This window comes from Tursiops truncatus, chromosome 10 (genome assembly GCF_011762595.2).
Source record: "Tursiops truncatus isolate mTurTru1 chromosome 10, mTurTru1.mat.Y, whole genome shotgun sequence".
Taxonomy (NCBI): Eukaryota; Metazoa; Chordata; class Mammalia; order Artiodactyla; family Delphinidae; genus Tursiops; species Tursiops truncatus.
In genome coordinates this window covers 90064157-90082886 of record NC_047043.1, presented here as the reverse complement: position 1 = coordinate 90082886, position 18730 = coordinate 90064157, and the positions used below count along the sequence as shown (strand labels likewise).

The 18730-nt window shown below is 39.9% G+C and overlaps 1 protein-coding gene across 7 annotated transcripts in view; it reads left to right on the top strand.

The window, feature by feature from the left end:
• The first annotated feature begins 15968 nt into the window (after positions 1–15968).
• The window catches only part of IL5RA (interleukin 5 receptor subunit alpha), a 37246-nt gene continuing 34484 nt past the window's right edge, over positions 15969–18730 (top strand). For 3 of the 7 annotated variants that reach the window (XR_004528606.2, XM_004323635.4, XM_073787576.1), the window contains exon 1: positions 17168–17546. The gene's annotated coding sequence lies outside the window, so the exon portion shown is untranslated. Of the gene's footprint in view, positions 16115–17166; positions 17547–18730 lie in introns of those variants that run through there. The other 4 variants (XM_033865301.2, XM_033865303.2, XM_073787575.1 and 1 more) reach the window with 3 other exon arrangements.

Sequence of the window (18730 nt, the reverse complement as noted above, 5' to 3'; positions counted from 1 at the left end):
GAACCACGCTCACAAGTAAAAAAAAAAGAGAGCCCATCACTGAAGACATATGGACATTAACAGGATAATAGGAGACACTATGGACAACTGTATGCCAACCAATTTGATATTATAGATGAAATGGACAAATTCTTCGAAAAATACAACTTATCAAAACTGAAACAGGATCAAACTTTTAAATCTGAATAGCCCTTTACTATTAAAGAAATCAAATTTTGTTCAACAAACTTCCCATAATTCCGGGCCCAGATAGTTTCAGTGGTCAAATTTATCAACCACTTAAGGAAGAAATAACACCAATTGTGAACAATTTTTGTTCAGAAAATAGAGGGAACACTCTTTCTCTCATTTGAGGCCAGCATAGCACTGATAACAAAACTGAAATAGATATTACCCAAAAAAGAATTTACAGTTCAACATCCACATGAACACAGAAAGAAATACCTCTAATAAAATCTTAGCAAATTGAATCCAGCCAGTTGGATCAAGTTGGGTTTATTTCAGGAATGCAAAGTGGATTTAATATTTAAAAACCAATCAATGTGGGCTTCCCTGGTGGCGCAGTGGTTGAGAGTCCGCCTGCCGAAGCAGGGGACGCGGGTTCGTGACCCGGTCCAGGAAGATCCCACATGCCGCGGAGCGGCTGGGCCCGTGAGCCATGGCCGCTGAGCCTGCGCGTCCGGAGCCTGTGCTTCACAATGGAAGAGGTCACAACAGTGAGAGGCCTGCGTACCGCAAACAAACAAACAAAAACAATCACCATATTACACCATATTACAGGCTAAAAAATAAAACCTATATGATCATCCCAATAGATGCAGACGAGGTGAAACCTAGCAGGACCTTGTGGGGCTCCTGGTCACAGAAGCCTTTCAAACACTTGTTAATCAGGGAAGGGAGAGGATGCAGAGACAAGGGAAGAGCAGTCAAGAAACATTAGTGTACCCTTGGGGCAGGGTCCTGGTTCTGCCTCAAGGGAGACACATAACAATATCTTTGAGCTCTTTTACAGAACTAAAACCTCCCAACAAATGGAAGATGTTAGCATTTTTCACTGCAGAGAAGCTCATCATGAGACCATATGAGGCCAGATGAAAGGAATGGTAGAAGCTCATTAGTAGATCACCTGAGGCTAGATTAAAGGAGTGCAGGCCCTGCACACACCCTGATCCTTATCAGCAACTCCACTCGAGAACCATTGCTGTTAAACTCCACCAAATCCTCCCGGTTGGGACTCTCAGTTTTTGAAGGGCACAAGCCCGCTGTGTCCCCCTTTGCATGGCAAAGCAATAAAGCTATTCTTTTCTACTTCACCCAAAACTTTCTCTCTGAGATTTGATTCGGCACCAGTGCACAGAGGCTGAGTTTTCAGCATTAAAAGCACTTAAAATTCAACACACATTGATGATAAAAACTCCAAAAATTAAGAAGACATCCGGGCTTCCATGGTGACGCAGTGGTTGAGAGTCCGCCTGCTGATGCAGGGGATACGGGTTAGTGCCCCGGTCAGGAAGATCCAACATGCTGCGGAGCAGCTAGGCCCGTGAGCCACGGCCGCTGAGCCTGCGTGTCTGGAGCCTGTGCTCCGCAACGGGAGAGGCCACAGCAGTGAGAGGCCCGCATACTGCAAAAAAAAAAAAAAAAAAAAAAAAAGACTTCCACAGTCTGGCAAAGGGTATCTCTGTAAAATGAACAGCTAATATCATACTTAATGGTAAAATATTGGCTTTCTCCCTAATATCAGCAACAAGAATGCCCATTCTCTGTACCTCTTTTCAACATTTTACCATAGTTCAAGCCGTTAACATAAGGCAAGGCAAAGAAATAAAAGATATAATAATTGAGAAGGAAGCGAAACTGTCTGTTTTCAGATGACATAATAATTTACACGGAAGTCATAGGAACTGGCAAAAGTACTAGAACTAGTAAGTGAACTTAGCAAGGTCTTAGGATTCAAGGTTAATAAATAAAAATTATTTGTATTTTTATACAGTAGCAGCAAATAGTTCTAAATTCAAATTTTAAGAGTAGCTAAAGTATATGGATATAGATATAGATATATAGATACATAGTATAGTGTAGAAATAAATGGAATAAAAGAAGCTATATGGTTGGTAACCAAGCATAGGTAAAGTAATTCAACATCACGCATTAGGGAGATGCAAATTAAAACCACAGCGAGATGTCATTACATACCTATAGCACATTTTAATCAAAAAGAAACAAACGGGCTTCCCTGGTGGCGCAGTGGTTGAGAGTCCGCCTGCCGATGCAGGGGACACGGGTTCGTTCCCAGGTCCGGGAAGATCCCACATGCCGCGGAGCGTCTGGGCCCGTGAGCCATGGCCGCTGAGCCTGCGCTTCCGGAGCCTGTGCTCCGCAACGGGAGAGGCCACGGCAGTGAGAGGCCTGCGTACCGCAAAAAAAAAAAAAAAAAAAGAAACAAACAAACAAAACCCCTGGTAATATCAAGCGCTGATGAGGATGCGGACCAACTGGAACTCTCAGACATTGTTAGTGAGAATACGAAGTGCTGCAGCCACTCTGGAAAACAGTTTGATGGTTTCTGATAAAGTGATGTATATACTACCCACCATACAACCCAGCAATCCTGTTCCTAGATATTTACCTGAGAGAAATAAAAGCTTATGTTCATACTAAAAAAAAGTATGTGAATGGCTACAGTAGCTTTATCAATAATCATTCAAGCCTGGAAATAAGCCAACTCTCCTCCAACAGATGAATGGATAAGTAAACTGTGGTCGATCCACACAAAGAAATATTACTCAGCAATATGAAAGAGGTTAACTGCTGATCCACACAACACGTCTAAAACTCCAATCAAAAAAGCCAGAGTCAGGAGGCTACACTCAGAATGATTCTACTTATACGACATCCTGGAAAAGGCAAAACTAGAGAGGCAGAAAACAGATCAGTTGTTGCCGGGGCCTGGAGACAGAGGGAGGGATGTACTACAAAGGGGCAGGACAGGAATTTGGGGGGTGATGGAATGGCTCTATATGTTGATAATCGTGGCAATCACATGACTGTGCATCTTTGTCAAAACACACAGAAAGGTACATGAAAAAGGGTCAACTTTCCTGTATGTAAGTTATACCTTAATAAACCTGACCAAAATATTGTCTTTCTATGTATTAGCAAAAAAACACCTAGAACATGAAGTTTTTTAAAAATATATTTTTAAAGGCTCTCAAGGAATGCTTATTCAAATGGATTCAATTTTTAAAGCACTGACATAGAAAAGGAGAATGAAGAACTTTGAGGGTATTAAACTAAAGGGGGAAGAACTCTGTAGATAAAATGCCCCCCTCAACGCTCCTCCCCAGTGTAGTGAAGCTAACCATAGCTCTAGAGAAGTCCTCTGTCCTCCACACAGGATGTTTACTATTATCTCTTAATACAGACCCATCCTGAGGACCATAAACATTACCTGCCAAGAAGCTGACATTACCACACTGAAATCCTAAAGGAAGTTTTTCTCTTTGTATGGTATATACCCCAAAGTAAACATTATGAACAGACAGGACTTTTAGGGTTCGGCAGGTATCTATACTCTGGAAATATCACAGCCGTGAGTATGATTCTGCAGTTAGAAGGCAATGTATTATTAAAAAGAAATGTCAATAAATTGAGATAAGAACAGTTTAGAAACATGTATCAATATTTATTATATATACCAACTTCAGGCCTTAACAGTTATCAATGCTCGTTTGAAAACTCACTAATGCTTGTTGCGATATAAGTTCAGTGCTGGTTAAAGATTTTCTCAAGAGTGGACAGCTTCCATCTTTCTTCACAGGAAATCAGATCTTTGATTCCAGTCTATATATCTAAGTGGCCAAAATTTGGGTCCCAAATGTCTAGTTGTCTCTTCACTCATCTAAGTTTTGGTTGTGTTCCTCTGAAACTGATTCATTTCTGCAAACTAGAGAGAAGTAATGGTGTATGTATAGCAGTTATGAATGTAACACTGTTTTCTTTCTTCCTTTCATCCATCCATCCATCAAATGTTTGTTTAGTGTCTACTATGACCAATGACATGCATGAATACTCACAATAAAGATAAGTTTATCTAACTATTTATATTGTGCTTAGAACAGGGCCAGGCGTTGTATTAACACATTAATCCTCACAAACAGCCAATGAGGTATTTTACCAAAGAGGAAACTGAAGCGTAGAGAGGTTAATTTGTCCAAGGTCACACAGGTAGTAAGTGGTAGAAGCTGAAGCCAAACTCAGACATTCTGACTCAAAAATCACCACTGTCCTCTGGAAAAGGTGGAAAAACAGACAGGGACCACCAGATCATGCAGGGCAGGGCACTTCATAGGATGACATTTGGTTTCTTTTTAGTGGTAATACAAAGAAATTAAAGGTTTTCTACATAGGGCTTTCTATAAACCCATTTGTGTTTTCACCGGATGGGTCTGGCTGTAGCATGGAGAATGGCTAGAAGGGTCTGGTGCATAAATTTATTATCTCACAGTTCTGGAGGTCAGAAGTCTAAAATGGGTCCACAGGGCTGAATTCTTTCTGGAGACACTTCGGAAGAATTAGTAGTAGTAGTAGTAGTAGTAGTAGTAGTAGTAGTAGTTGTAAGACCAACTGGCCTGAGGCAGGGGAACACAATCAGATTCACAGGTTGCATCAGACCGAAATTCTCCGGACCACCCAGTTCCAGAAACTGACCTGGGGACTTTGAACCCAGCCCAGCCTTCCCGCCTTTCGAGGGGCAGGACTAACGGTCCCCCAGGATACCCGAAAAGACCACCAAATAAGGAATACCCTGCGCCCTCCCAGATTCACCACACCCCTTTCCCTTCTTCCCCTATAAAATCTTGCCCGACCCTCACCCGGGTGCGACTTCTCTGGCCCCTTTCTCTCGGACCAGTGAACCTCGCCCGGGAGCGCTCCCTAATAAAGCTCACTTGAAGCTTTCCTCTGTTTCGCGGTGCCGTTTGTTAAGATCCGACCTTACAGTAGTAGTCTTTTCCAACTTCTAGACGTTCCCTCCTTCCATCTTTAAAGCCACCAGCGCAATATTTTATTTCCTCTCTCAGCCTCCTGCCACTTTCTTACAAGACCTTTGTGATGACATTGCCCCCCACCCCCACCCCGGATAATCCAGGATCATCTTCCCATCCAAAGATCTTGACCTTATTCACATCTGCAATGTAAGGTGATGTGTTCACGGGCTCTGGGAATTAGGATGTGGCTATCTATGGGGGACCATATATCAACCTACTGCAACCCCAAGTGTGTGCTTTAGTGACTGGGGGATGGGAAGACATAGGAACACCATGGATTATTAAGTTACAAGCCAACTGATTCTTCAACTTGGGACGTTCACTTCATGGATCTTAATGAGGAATACTTTTTTTTTTTTTTTCCTTTTCTTTTCTGGGCTTTAGGCAGGTGGTTTTATTTCAAGTAAAAACACAAGGCTGAACAGAGGTAGAGCTATTAAGTGGCAGAGTGACAGCCTTCGGGACCATAGTTCTACATTCCCCCTGGCAGCACCTCACTCCAGGACCCTTTAGCAAAACCCCTAACTAATCACTGCTCCCAGGAGCATTTGCATTCAAAAATAGGACAGAGAAGGGAGACTAATGCTTTGCATAAAGATATGAATTTATAATGAAAGCATGTTAGGCCCTTTGGAGATATCTGAGGCAATATGTAGACAAAGGCAGAATAAAAACATAATTATAAGCAAATTTTAATATTCTGCAGTTTTGTAGTGGTGGTAGTGATCTACTCAAACCTGTCCCCCACCCTTTTCTTTTTTTTTTTCTTTGTAAGGCACACTGAGTAATTTGTTTAAAAGAACAAGTTCTGTTTCAAGAGTGCATTCTTTCATTGAAACAACAAAAAGTACCTGTTTGAAGAAAAAGTCATTCACTCGTTTTGTTCTCATAAAAGTTTAACAGAAGCCAACTAAAGTTTAAGATGTCCCAGAGGACAAATATATTTCTCAGCAAATGTAGAATCGCAATTTTCATTGGTGCTAGGAGTTTTTCCACACAAATGCAATTTTATTTCACATTTAATACAGGTAAGTAAATAGACAAATCAATTTTAGCAGTTCTGAAATTTCATACTGGGTCATTAGTTTTAAAAGATGGGACTTCAGTAATAGTTAAAAGAACAGAGGCCCAAGGGTAAAGACTGAGAATAGTCACCTTCAAAATTCTGACTTAGCAGCAGCCTCAGATCAGAACCAAGAGTGGTGGCACAGTGGTTAAGCCTCTGCCTGCAAATGCAAGGGACACAGGTTTGATCCCCAGTCCGGGAGGATTCCACATGCTGCGGAGCAACTAAGCCCGTGCGCCACAATTACTGAGCCCACAAGCCACAACTACTGAAGCCCATGACCGTAGAGCCTGTGCTCTGCAACAAGAGAAGCCACCACAATGAGAAGCCCTCATGCCTCAACGAAGAGCAGCCCCCGCTTGCTCCAACTAGAGAAAGCCCACGCGCAGCAATGAAGACCCAACGCAGCCAAAAATAAACAAACAGATAAACATTAAAAAAAAAAAAAAAGAGGAGTGTAAACCAGCTTTCTTGTGATGTTCTCCATCAGATTTATTACTTTTAAATATAGGAAGTCCTATGGAATTCCCTAGTGTAATTACACAAACCCCCTCTTCTTTCCTTAAGACTGCATACTCTGATGGATTCTGACAAGACCAAGCTAGATAAAATTAACACCTGTCCTCACATCTAGTGGTAGAAACAGAGATATAAACATAATATTCAGTGCAGCATAAAAATAAAATTGACAGGTAAATGCAGCAATTGAACATACACTCAAAGTAAAAAGAGTATAGAGTCAGAGAAGAGAGTCTTCCCATAGGAAATCAGACTTAACCTAAAATAATTAAAACTTTCTCAAGACGAATCTCCTCCCGCTTCCCCAGCAACACCAACTAAGATATTTAGTCCCAGTTAAGTACTTCTTATACTGTTTCTTTTAAAATAATTATGGCAATTATATAAAGTTTTGCCATCCTGGGCAATGTGACTTTGGAAAGCACCATAAAGAAGCTGTGCTAAGTAACTTCCCTGAGCCTCAGTTTATTTATATGTAAAATAGGTTTACAGGAATGTGTGTAAAGCAATCTAAGTCCCCAGCACATAGGAGGTTCCTTCTAGACTAAAAAGGAACACTAATTTACATTAGTAAAGTAAGTTTAATTTTTAGTTAGCTTTCTTACATTCTAGTTCATTTCCTTTATCTGGCTTTGAGAGCAAAGAGCTGGCCCCTGCAAAATCACTTCACACTAGAGACTTATATCAAATCCTTATGTTGTTCACCTTAAACTTATACAATGCTACATGTCGATAAGATCTCAATAAAACTGGAAAAAATAAAACAGTAAAATAAAACTGATCACTGAGTAAAGAACTGAAAAAGCTTAGGTTACTGAGATTCCTTACTGAAAAAACACATGCTTTTAAATTTAGCTGTACACAGTAAATCCCGACTGATTTTACACTGGAATTGTTCTAATAACACCTGGGATTCTATTTAAACCCTGTTAGTGCATCTTCCTATTTTTTTAATAACAGTTTTATTGAGACATAATTCACATGTCATAAAATACATCTATGGTTTTTAGTATAGTCACAGATTAGGCAGTTGCCACTGTAATCAATTTTAGAGCACTTTCATTACCTCAAAAGAAACCTCAAACCCTTTAGCAGTCAGTTCCCATTCTGCCCAAGTTCTCCCCATCCAGCCCTAGGAAAACACTAATCCACTTTCCATCTCCATAGATGTGCCTATTCCAAACATTAAATGTAAGTGGAATTATGCAATATATGGTGTTTTGTGAACTGGATTTTTTTTTAATTTTATTTATTTTTTTATACAGCAGGTTCTTATTAGTCATCCATTTTATACACATCAGTGTATACATGTCAATCCCAATCGCCCAATTCATCACACCACCACCACCACCACCCCCGCCGCTTTCCCTGCTTGGTGTCCCTACATTTGTTCTCTACATCTGTGTCTCCATTTCTGCCCTGCAAACCGGTTCATCTGTACCATTTTTCTAGGTTCCACATATATGCATTAACATAAATTCCACATATTCTTAACCCACTCATCAGCTGATGGACATTTGTGTTGTTTCACTTTGTGGCTGTTATGAATAATTCTGCTATGAACAGTCACATATAAATTTCCGTGTGGATGTATGTTTTCAATTCTTTGGAGTATTTGCTGAAGAGTGGAATTGCTGGGTCACATAGCAACTCTATGTTTAACTTTTTTGAGAAACTACCAGACTGTTTTTCGAAGTGACGGCACCATTCTACATTGCCACCAACAGTCTGTGAGGGTTCCAATTTCTTCACATCCTCACCAATGCTATTACTGTCTATCTCTTTTTTTTTTTTTTTTTTCCGGTACGTGGGCCTCTCACTGCTGTGGCCTCTCCCGTCGCGGAGCACAGGCTCCGGACGCGCAGGCTTAGCGGCCACGGCTCACGGGCCCAGCCGCTCCGCGGCATGTGGGATCTTCCTGGACCGGGGCACGAACCTGTGCCCCCTACATCGGTAGGTGGACTCTCAACCACTGCGCCACCAGGGGAGCCCTTGTCCATCTTTTTTATTTTAGCCATCCTAGTGGGTGTAAAGAGGTATTTCACTGTGCTTTTGATTTGCATTTTCTTTCCTGACGGTTAATGATGTCAAGCAGCTTTTCATGTGCCTATTGGCTACTGGTACCTATTTTGAAGACATTTCTATTCAAATCCTTCACCTATTTTTAAATTGGGTTATTTCTCTTTTCACTGTTGACTTTTAAGATTTATTTTTTTTGTAGATACAAGCCCCTTATCAGGTATTTGATTTGCAAATATTTTTTCCTATTCTGTGGGTTGTCTTTTCACTTTCTTGCTCGTGTACTTTGTTTTTATTTTTTAATTGAAGTATACTTGATTTACTATGTTGTGTTAGTTTCTGGTATACAGCAAAGTAATTCACAGATATATACTTTTTCAGATTCTTTTCCATTATAGGTTATTACAAGATATTAAATATAGTTTCCTGTACTATACAGTAAGACCTTGTTGTTTATCTATTTTCTATAAAGTAGTGTGTATCTATTCATCCCAAGCTCTTCATTTATCCCTCCCCCGCCACCGCCTTTGGTAACCACGAATTTGTTTTCTATGTCTGTGAGTCTGTTTTGTAAATAAGTTCATCTGTATTATGTTTTTAGATTCCACACATAAGTGATGTCAGATGATATTTGTCTTTCTCTGACTTACTTCGTTTAGTATGATAATCTCTAGGTCCATCCATGTTGCTGCAAATGGTATTACTGTTGCTGGTGTCCTCTGTAGCACAAAAGCTTCTAATTTGGGTGAAGTTTATCTTTTCTTTCCTTTCAGTGCCTATGCTTCTGCATCATATTTAAGGAACCACGGCCTCATCCAAGGTCACAAAGGTTTATGCCTGGGTTTTCTTCTAAGAATTTTATAGGTTTAGCTGACTGTTAGGTCTTTGGTCCCTGTAGAGTTAATTTTTATATATGGTGCGAGGTAAGGGTTGAATATCATTCTTTTGCATGTGTATATGCATCACTTACTGAAAAAACTGATTTTCTCCCCCACTGAATCATCTTGGCAACTTTGCCAAAAAATCAGTTGATAACTAATGTGAGGGCTTATTTCTGGACTCTCAATTCTATTCTATTGATCTCTCTGTCTCTAATATTTTAAAAATATTTTTATTCCGGCATTTGCTTTGAATAAAACATTAGTATATATAGAAGCATAAGAAGAAATTTAAAGGAAATATCATAAGAACCAGCTGTATAAAAAAATAAATAAAATTCAAAAACAAGAAAGTAAAAAAAAAAAGGAAATATCAGTCCCCCTGTGGGAGAACAAGCTACTGGTTCCAATTCTCACACCTCTCTAGTGGTTATATACACACATGCCCTTGCCTTATCAAGGTGGGGGAAATATACTGTGAGTGTGGACCATCTGACCCTGGGCTTGTCCATGCAATTAGCTCTGACTCTTAGGATGTCAGTGAATGTGACATAAGCAGACACTTCAAATGCTCTTGTACAGTTGGTCTTACTTTCTTGCACTTTGGGGATCACATGAAAAGAATATGCCCTGCATAGCCCCAGGTTCCAAATGAACGACAGATGCTTGGAACAAGCCTGAACCCGCTCTGTGATTGGGAGCCCAGCCAAGTTTAGCCAGACCCTAGTCAGAACTCAGAGGCTTGGGCAAGAAATAAATGCTTATCACTGTTTCCCACTACAGCATTTGTGGTTGGCTGCTCTGTAGCAATACCTAACTAAAACGCCTACCACTTAGAGAGAACCACTCCTATCAGTTTGGTCTTTTGACAGAAAATGACATTATGAAAAATAATTATATATTTATATATGCATATCTGCACTCCTGTTGTTTTTACTTAGCATTTTCCCATAATACCCTGTTTTTAAAAGTTCTTGATAAACACTCCTTTTATTATCCACCTATTTCAACCTTTAAAAGCCATACATTTCTCTTAACCATTTCTACATTACTTTTATTATTATAAGTAAAAGTACAATGAATTGTGTTTATTTTCCCTCTCTCAGATAAATCTTCTACATTTCACATGTTTTCCAAGGAATGGATTCCTAGAAGTAAAACCTTCAATAAGCACCTTTAACCAGGGTTCAAGGTAAAACCACTGCATCCAGATTTCCATGTTATTACTATTCATATTTTCACTTACACTCTTCAGCTAAACGCAGACTATTTAGCTTCTTAAGAAAAACAGGCAAATTTGATTTCACTTTTTGAAAAACCATTTTTGTGAATCCTTCTAGCATGTTCCATTATACTGTCTTTGGACATTTACAATTTATTCTAAAGAAGAGTCGTTCCCACACACAAAGAAAAAACAAACAAGAAAACAACTATACAAAGCCCTCCCTTTCTTATTTTCCTTTGGGCTTATTTGGAAATAGGGCATGGGGACAAAACGTGAGCACATTTGTTTTTGCTTTTAATATTGGCATAGTCATATACCTACAGTGATGGTATCCAGGGTACAAGCCAGGTCTAATTTTCTTTATACCTGTAACAGTGCCTGGCACAATGCATAGGTGCATTCATTAAATATTCGATGAATAAGTGTATGTAAGAAATTAAGAAAATGTTAAAACAGCCTTTCAGGCCAGAAATTACTGCCCTCACAATGATTAATAACTAGTTTTAAGGCTTCTAGAGTGACGAATATGCTACAACTAAAATTAGATATAGGACTCTAAAGAGCAGACCAGATGGCTGAGACTGTATCTGAAATTTTCTGGGTCCTTCTTAGCAAACAAATGTATCTCTCTCTGTTCCCTCTTCAACTTTCCTTTCCCCAAGGAAAAAAATCACATTTTTTTTTTCAGATCATCTAATAACAATTTTTGTTTGTTTGTTAACAGGTTTATTGTGATTCATATACTCAACTAATTCACTCAAACCCCTTTGTAGTTAATATTAAGTAGTATAAAATTTCAGGATTAATGCCTTAATTCTATTTTTTTAACAATTTTATTGGAGTATAAATGCTTTACAATGGTGTGTTACTTTCTCCTTTAAAACAAAGGGAATCAGCTATATATATATATATACATATAGCCCCATATCTCCTCCCTCTTGCATCTCCCTCCCACCCTCCCTATCCCACCCCTCTAGGTGGTCACAAAGCACCGAGCTGATCTCCCTGTGCTATGTGGCTGCTTCCCACTAGCTATCTATTTTACATTTGATAGTGTATATATGTCCGTGCCACTCTCTCACTTCGTCCCAGCTTACCCTTCCCCCTCCCCGTGTCCTCAAGTCCATTCTCTACGTCTGCATCTTTATTCCTGTCTTGCCCGTAGGTTCTTCAGAGCCTGGTTTTCTGTTTTTTTTTTTTAGATTCCATACATATGTGTTAGCATACGGTATCTGTTTTTCTCTTTCTGACTTACTTCACTCTGTATGACAGTCTCTAGGTCCATCCACCTCACTACAAATAACTCAATTTAGTTTCCTTTTACGGCTGAGTAATATTCCTTTGTATATATGTACCACATCTTCTTTATCCATTCATCTGTTGATGGACGCTTAGGTTGCTTCCACATCCTGGGTATTGTAAATAGAGCTGCAGTGAACATTGTGGTACATGACTCATTTTGAATTACGGTTTTCTCAGGGTACATGCCCAGTAGTGGGAGTGCTGGGTCGTATGGTAGTTCTGTTTTTAGTTTTTTAAGGAACCTCCATACTGTTCTCCATAGTGGCTGTATCAATTTACATTCCCACCAACAGTGCAAGAGGGTTCCCTTTTCTTGACACCCACTCCAGCATTTACTGTTTGTAGATTTTTTGATGATGGCCATTCTGACCAGTGTGAGGTGATACCTCATTGTAGTTTTGATCTGCATTTCTCTATTGATAAGTGATGTTGAGCATCCTTTGATGTGTTTGCTGGCAATCTGTATATCTTATTTAGAGAAATGGTCTGTTTAGGTATTCTGCCGATTTTTGGATACGGTTGTTTATTTGATATTGACCTGCATGAGCTACTTATAAATTTTGGAGATTAATCCTTTGTCCATTGCTTCATCTGCAAATATTTTCTCCCATTCTGTGGGTTGTCTTTTCATCTTGTTTATGATGTCCTTTGCTGTGCAAACGCTTTTAAGTTTCATTAGGTCCCATTTGTTTATTTTTGTTTTTATTTCCATTTCTCTAGGAGGTGGGTCAAAAAGGATCTTGCTGTGATTCATGTTGTACAGTGTTCTGCCTAGGTTTTCCTCTAAGAGTTTTATAGTATCTGGTCTTACATTTAGGTCTTTAATCCATTTTGAGTTTATTTTTCTGTATGGTGTTAGGGAATGCTCTAATTTCATTCTTTTACATGTAGCTGTCCAGTTTTCCCAGCACCACTGATTGAAGAGGCTGTCTTTTCTCCATTGTGTATTCTTGCCTCCTTTATCAAAAATAAGGTGACCATATGTGCGTGGGTTTATCTCTGGGCTTTCTATGCTGTTCCATTGATCTGTGTTTCTCTTTTTGTGCCAGTACCATACTGTCTTGATTATTGTAGCTTTGTAGTATAGTCTGAAGTCAGGGCACCTGATTCCTCCAGCTCTGATTTTCTTTCTCAAAAATGTTTTGGCTATTCGGGGTCTTTTGTGTTTCCATACAAATTGCAAAATTTTTTGTACTAGTTCTGGGAAAAATACCATTGTTAGTTGGACAGGGATTGCATAGAATCTGTAGATTGTTTTGGGTAGTAGAGTCATTTTCACAATGTTGATCCTTCCAATCCAAAAACATGGTATATCTCTCCATCTGTTTGTATCATCTTTCTTTCATCAGCGTCTTGTACTTTTCTGCATACAGGTCTTCTGTCTCGTTAGGTAGGTTATTCCGAGGTATTTTATTCTTTTTGTTGCAATGGTAAATGGGAGTTTCCTTAATTTCTCTTTCAGATTTTTCATCATTAGTCTATAGGAATGCAAGAGACGTCTGTGCATTAATTTTGTATCCTGCTACTTTACCAAACTCACTGATTGGCTCTAGTAGTTTTCTGGTAGCATCTTTAGGATTCTCTACATATAGTATCATGTCATCTGCAAACAGTGACAACTTTACTTCTTCTTTTCCAATTTGGATTCCTTTTATTTCTTTTTCTTCTCTGATTGTTGAAGCTAAAACTTCCAAAACTGTATTGAATAATAATGGTGAGAATGGATTCCTTTTATTTCTTTTTCTTCTCTGATTGTTGTGGCTAAAACTTCCAAAACTGTATTGAATAATAGTGGTGAGAATGGATAACCCTGTCTTGTTCCTGATTTTAGAGGAAATGCTTTCAGTTTTTCACAATTGAGAATGATGTTTGCTGTGGGCTTGTCATATATGGCCTTTATTATGTTGAGGTAAGTTCCCTCTCTGCCTACTTTCTTGAGGGTTTTTGTCATAAATAGGTGTTGAATTTTGTCAAAAGCTTTTTCTGCATCTACTGAGATGATCATATGGTTTTTCTCCTTAAGTTTGTTAATATGGTATATCACATCGATTGATTTGCATATATTGAAGAATCCTTGCATTCCTGGGATAAACCCCACTTGATCATGGTGTATGATCCTTTTAATGTGTTGTTAGATTCTGTTTGCTGGTATTTTATTGAGGATTTGTGAATCTATATTCATTGGTGATACTGGCCTGCATTTAATTTTTTTTGCTGACATCTTTCTCTGTTTTGGTATCAGGGTGACAGTGGCCTCGTAGAATGAGTTTGGGAGTGTTCCTCCCTCTGCTATATTTTGGAAGAGTTTAAGCAGGATAGGTGTTAGCTCTTCTCTAAATGTTGGATAGAATTCGCCTGTGAAGCCATCTGGTCCTGAGCTTTTGTTTGTTGGAAGATTTTTAATCACAGTCTCAATTTCAGTGCTTGTGATTGGTGGGTTTATATTTTCTATTTCTTCCTGGTTCAGTCTCGAAAGGTTGCGCTTTTCTAAGAATTTGTCCATTTTTTCCAGGTTGTCCATGTTATTGGCATATAGTTGCTTGCAGTATTCTCTCATGATCCTTTGTATTTCTGCAGCGTCAGTTGTTACTTCTCCTTTTTCATTTCTAATTCTATTGTTTTGAGTCTTCTCCCTTGTTTTCTTGAAGGTCTTTTCCTTCTGTGTTTCCTGTCTAGAGAAGTACCTTTAGCATTTGTTGTAAAGCTGGTTTGGTGGTGCTGAATTCCCTTAGCTTTTGCTTGCATGTAAAGCTTTTAATTTCTCTGTCGAATCTGAATGATATACTTGCTGGGTAGAATAATCTTGGTTGTAGGTTTTTCCCTTTCATCACTTTAAATATGTTCTGCCACTCCCTTCTGGCTTGCAGAGTTTCTGCTGAAAGATCAGCTGTTAACCTTACGGGGATTCCCTTGTATGTTATTTGTTTTCCCCTTGTTGCTTTTAATACTTTTTCTTTGTATTTAATGTTTGATATTTTGATTATTATGTGTCTTGGCATGTTTCTCCTTGGATTTTTCCTGGATGGGACTCTCTGTGCTTCCTGGACTTGATTGAATGTTTCCTTTCCCATATTAGGGAAGTTTTCAACTATAATCTCTTCAAATAATTTCTCAGTCCCTTTATTTTTGTCTTCTTCTTCTGGAACCCCTATAATTCTAATGTTGGTGCATTTAATGTTGTCCCAGAGGTCTCTGAGACTGTCCTCAGTTCTTTTCATTCTTTTTTCCTTATTCTGCTCTGCAGTAGTTATTTCCACTATTTTATCTTCCAGGTCACTTATCCGTTCTTCTGCCTCAGTTATTCTGCTATTGATCCCATCTAGAATATTTTTAATTTCATTTATTGTGTTGTTTATCATTGTTTGTTTCATCTTTAGTTCTTCTAGGTCCTTGTTAAATGTTTCTTGCATTTTGTCTATTCTATTTCCAAGATTTTGGATCATCTTTACTATCATTATTCTGAATTCTTTTTCAGGTAGACTGCCTATTTCCTCTTCATTTGTTAGATCTGGTGGGTTTTTACCTTGCTCCTTCATCTGCTGCATATTTCTCTGTCTTCTCATTTTGCTTAACTTACTGCATTTGGGGTCTCCTTTTTGCAGGCTGCAGGTTTGTAGTTCCTGTTGTTTTTGGTGTCTGCCTCCAGTGGGTAAGGTTGGTTTAGTGGGTTGTGTAGGCTTCCTGGTGGAGGGGACTAGTGCCTGTGTTCTGGTGGACGAGGCTTGTCTTTGTGGTGGGCAGGACCGTGTCTGGTGTTGTGTTTTGGGGTGTCTGTGGACTTATGATTTTAGGCAGCCTCTCTGCTAATGCATGGGGTTGTGCTCCTGTCTTGCTAGCTGTTTGGCATAGGGTGTCCAGCACTGTAGCTTGCTGGTCCTTGAGTTGAGGTGGGCCTTAGCGTTGAGATGGAGATCTCTGGGAGCGCTTTTGCTGATTGATATTACGTGGAGTCGGGAGGTCTCTCGTGGACCAATTTCCTGAACTCAGCTCTCCCACCTCAGAGGCTCTGGCTTGACACCCGGTCGGAGCACCAAGACCCTGTCAGCTACACGGCCAGGTACGTGGGAGTTTCTTGCCTTTTGGAAAGTCTGAGGTCTTCTGCCAGCGTTCAGTAGGTGTTCTGTAGTTCTTCCACACGTAGATGTATTTCTGATGTATTTGTGGGGAAGAAGGTGATCTCCACATCTTACTCCTCGGCCATCTTGAAGGTGTCTCTCATCTAATAACAATTGATCTGGTTCCTTTTTGGCAACTGCGAAAACAATTACCTTGGGGATCCCAATGGCTGTCCTTGCACATGACATTCACTGACTTGCAGGATGTCTCATTGAGGGTCCCAATCATCTGTCATCTTACAAACTGAAGCCCTTATCTCACCTGGCCATCACCTCTCTCTGCGTCTCCTCTGTGGGGACCTAGGCCCCTCGGTTCCCAGTTGTGCAGTGGCTTCTCAGGGCCTGCCGTCACTCACCACCTTGGGCTAAGCCTGGAGGTCCCCTTGCAAAGGCAAAGACTCCCACCTGGCTCAGACACTTGATACATTAAGTGCCACTGTTGTCTATTCACACACGGGAAACATTTTTTTTTAAAGTCAGCTTTGCAAGTCAGTGGGCTGGAAACTCCCCAGACAGAAGTGGAACAAAGGACAGGAAAACCCAACTAGGTTTACTTAAATTGAAGGTACTTAGGAGAGGACAGCTGAGGTGCTACACTGGGAACCGGGAGATGACAGAAAAGGGAAGGTCCCAGGGTGCGTGCAGACACAGCCACCGTCTCAATTTGTTCAGGGCGCGTCCAGGCTACCGACGCCAGCAACTGATGGCACCCGGAGACTCTTTCTCCCTCCTCTGCCCCCTGCCATGGCACACACCCATTTCCCTGAGGGCGCAGGACCTGCTAACATAGCAGGGAAGGGTTAATGCATCCCCAGAAAACTGAGAATTGCTGCTCAGCTTGTAGGGAATGGTGGATGCCCCGTTTTTCTGTCAAATCATGTGCCTGGTATTGCGTAAGTAACAGAGGCGCTATACATACCCTAGTTGACTGAAGCACGTAAAGAAAACAGAAACGCAGGGCTGGAAAGTGCCCAGAGAAAACCTGATTACCTTGTCACCCAGGAGCAAACGTTCATTTCAACTCCTGAAGAGAACAAAGCATCTTGAAAGAGAATGAAAATGCAGATGAGACAGTTATCAGATAGTGGCTATCAGGACCAGAGAGATCCCTCACTTGGCAGCAGCTTAGTGCTTGGGAGTTTCGGTTAAGGCTCGTCCAGAACTGCCCGCTCACAAATGCTCCTGAATATTTGCTTAGAGTAGCCCTGCTGCCATCCCATCCTCAAGGAAACTGGCTGTGAGTTTTTAACCATTACAGCTGCGATGATGAAACAGTGAAGGAGATCCGTCTCTAAGTCAAAAAGTGCACCCAGAGATAAGGTTCATTTTCAATGCCCTGCGGCTGCTTCTGATGACATGGCACTGCACTTCTCAGTAAGTGGGGATCCAAGGCTGATTCATCTCCGAGTGAGCAAATGTCTCTTTCTCTCTAATAATACCCTGGGCTCCACCTCCTAATGATTTCATTACACGGTGGGGGCGGAGGGGGGATAGGAAAAGTGACAGAGAATGATTTATAAATATACGGCCAACTTTTAAATAAAGGGGAAAACAAAACCCCTTGAAACTCTATTACTAGCAGGGACAGAACTAATACTGGTGCTATGGACATGGTATCAGGCAGGTCATATAGACTCTGGGTGTAGCATTCTATTCCTGTGTGTTGGCTAAGTAACTGAGGTGTGCAAATCCGTGCGAAGGTGAGTCACATTAAAATAACACCTACAGTTTTTGTTGATGTTTGTGTAAGAGGTTTGTTTCCCACCGTTGCAGATACTTTAGTGATTAAAATGAGAACATGCATTCTGCCAAGATTTCTGAGGGAATATGTGAATTTAGAAAATAGGGTACAGGATATAATAAAATAGCTCAATATTGTGAGGAAGTTTCAGTTAACTGAGAAGGCTACAAATTAAGAAACAACAACAACAAAGAAGGAGATGATTGCATTGCCTCTAACAGAAGGCATTCTGTTTTTTGTATCTTCAGGGGATTCTAGGATTTTCAAACAATTTTTTCAAAATCGTTTGATTTTATATAAAATGTACAAAAACTTGCTGAAATATCTCACTTGGTTTTATGTTCAGTAATTCAATTTTCACCCAAAGCAATGTAAACATATCTCCATGTATACAGAAGAAATGGATGGAATGAAGAAAAAAAGGAGAAAGGAAGACAAAGAAAAATCTGAATCTCTTATTAATCTATTAGCCTAAAATTCATCAACACATGTAAAATGACTGCTTTTGTAGCCATATTGATTACTGTATTTGATACCCAATTTAATGAATTATCAGGCCGAAAATTCCATTACCTGGTACAGCTTCTACTTCTTGTGAAAGGGTATGCCCTCTTTCATAGTTATTGAAAAATATGTTAATGTATGTAGCTATTTGTTCAAAGTTTGCATTTCAAACATAATAAAGTTTTGGAATGCAAATCACCTCATTTGTTTTCACTACTTGAAATGCTGCTTGGGGAAATTTTTAGGCAAGTTACCAAAAGTATCACACCTCCCCCAGACAGACCAGGCTTGTTATATGTTCCCAGCCTGCCGT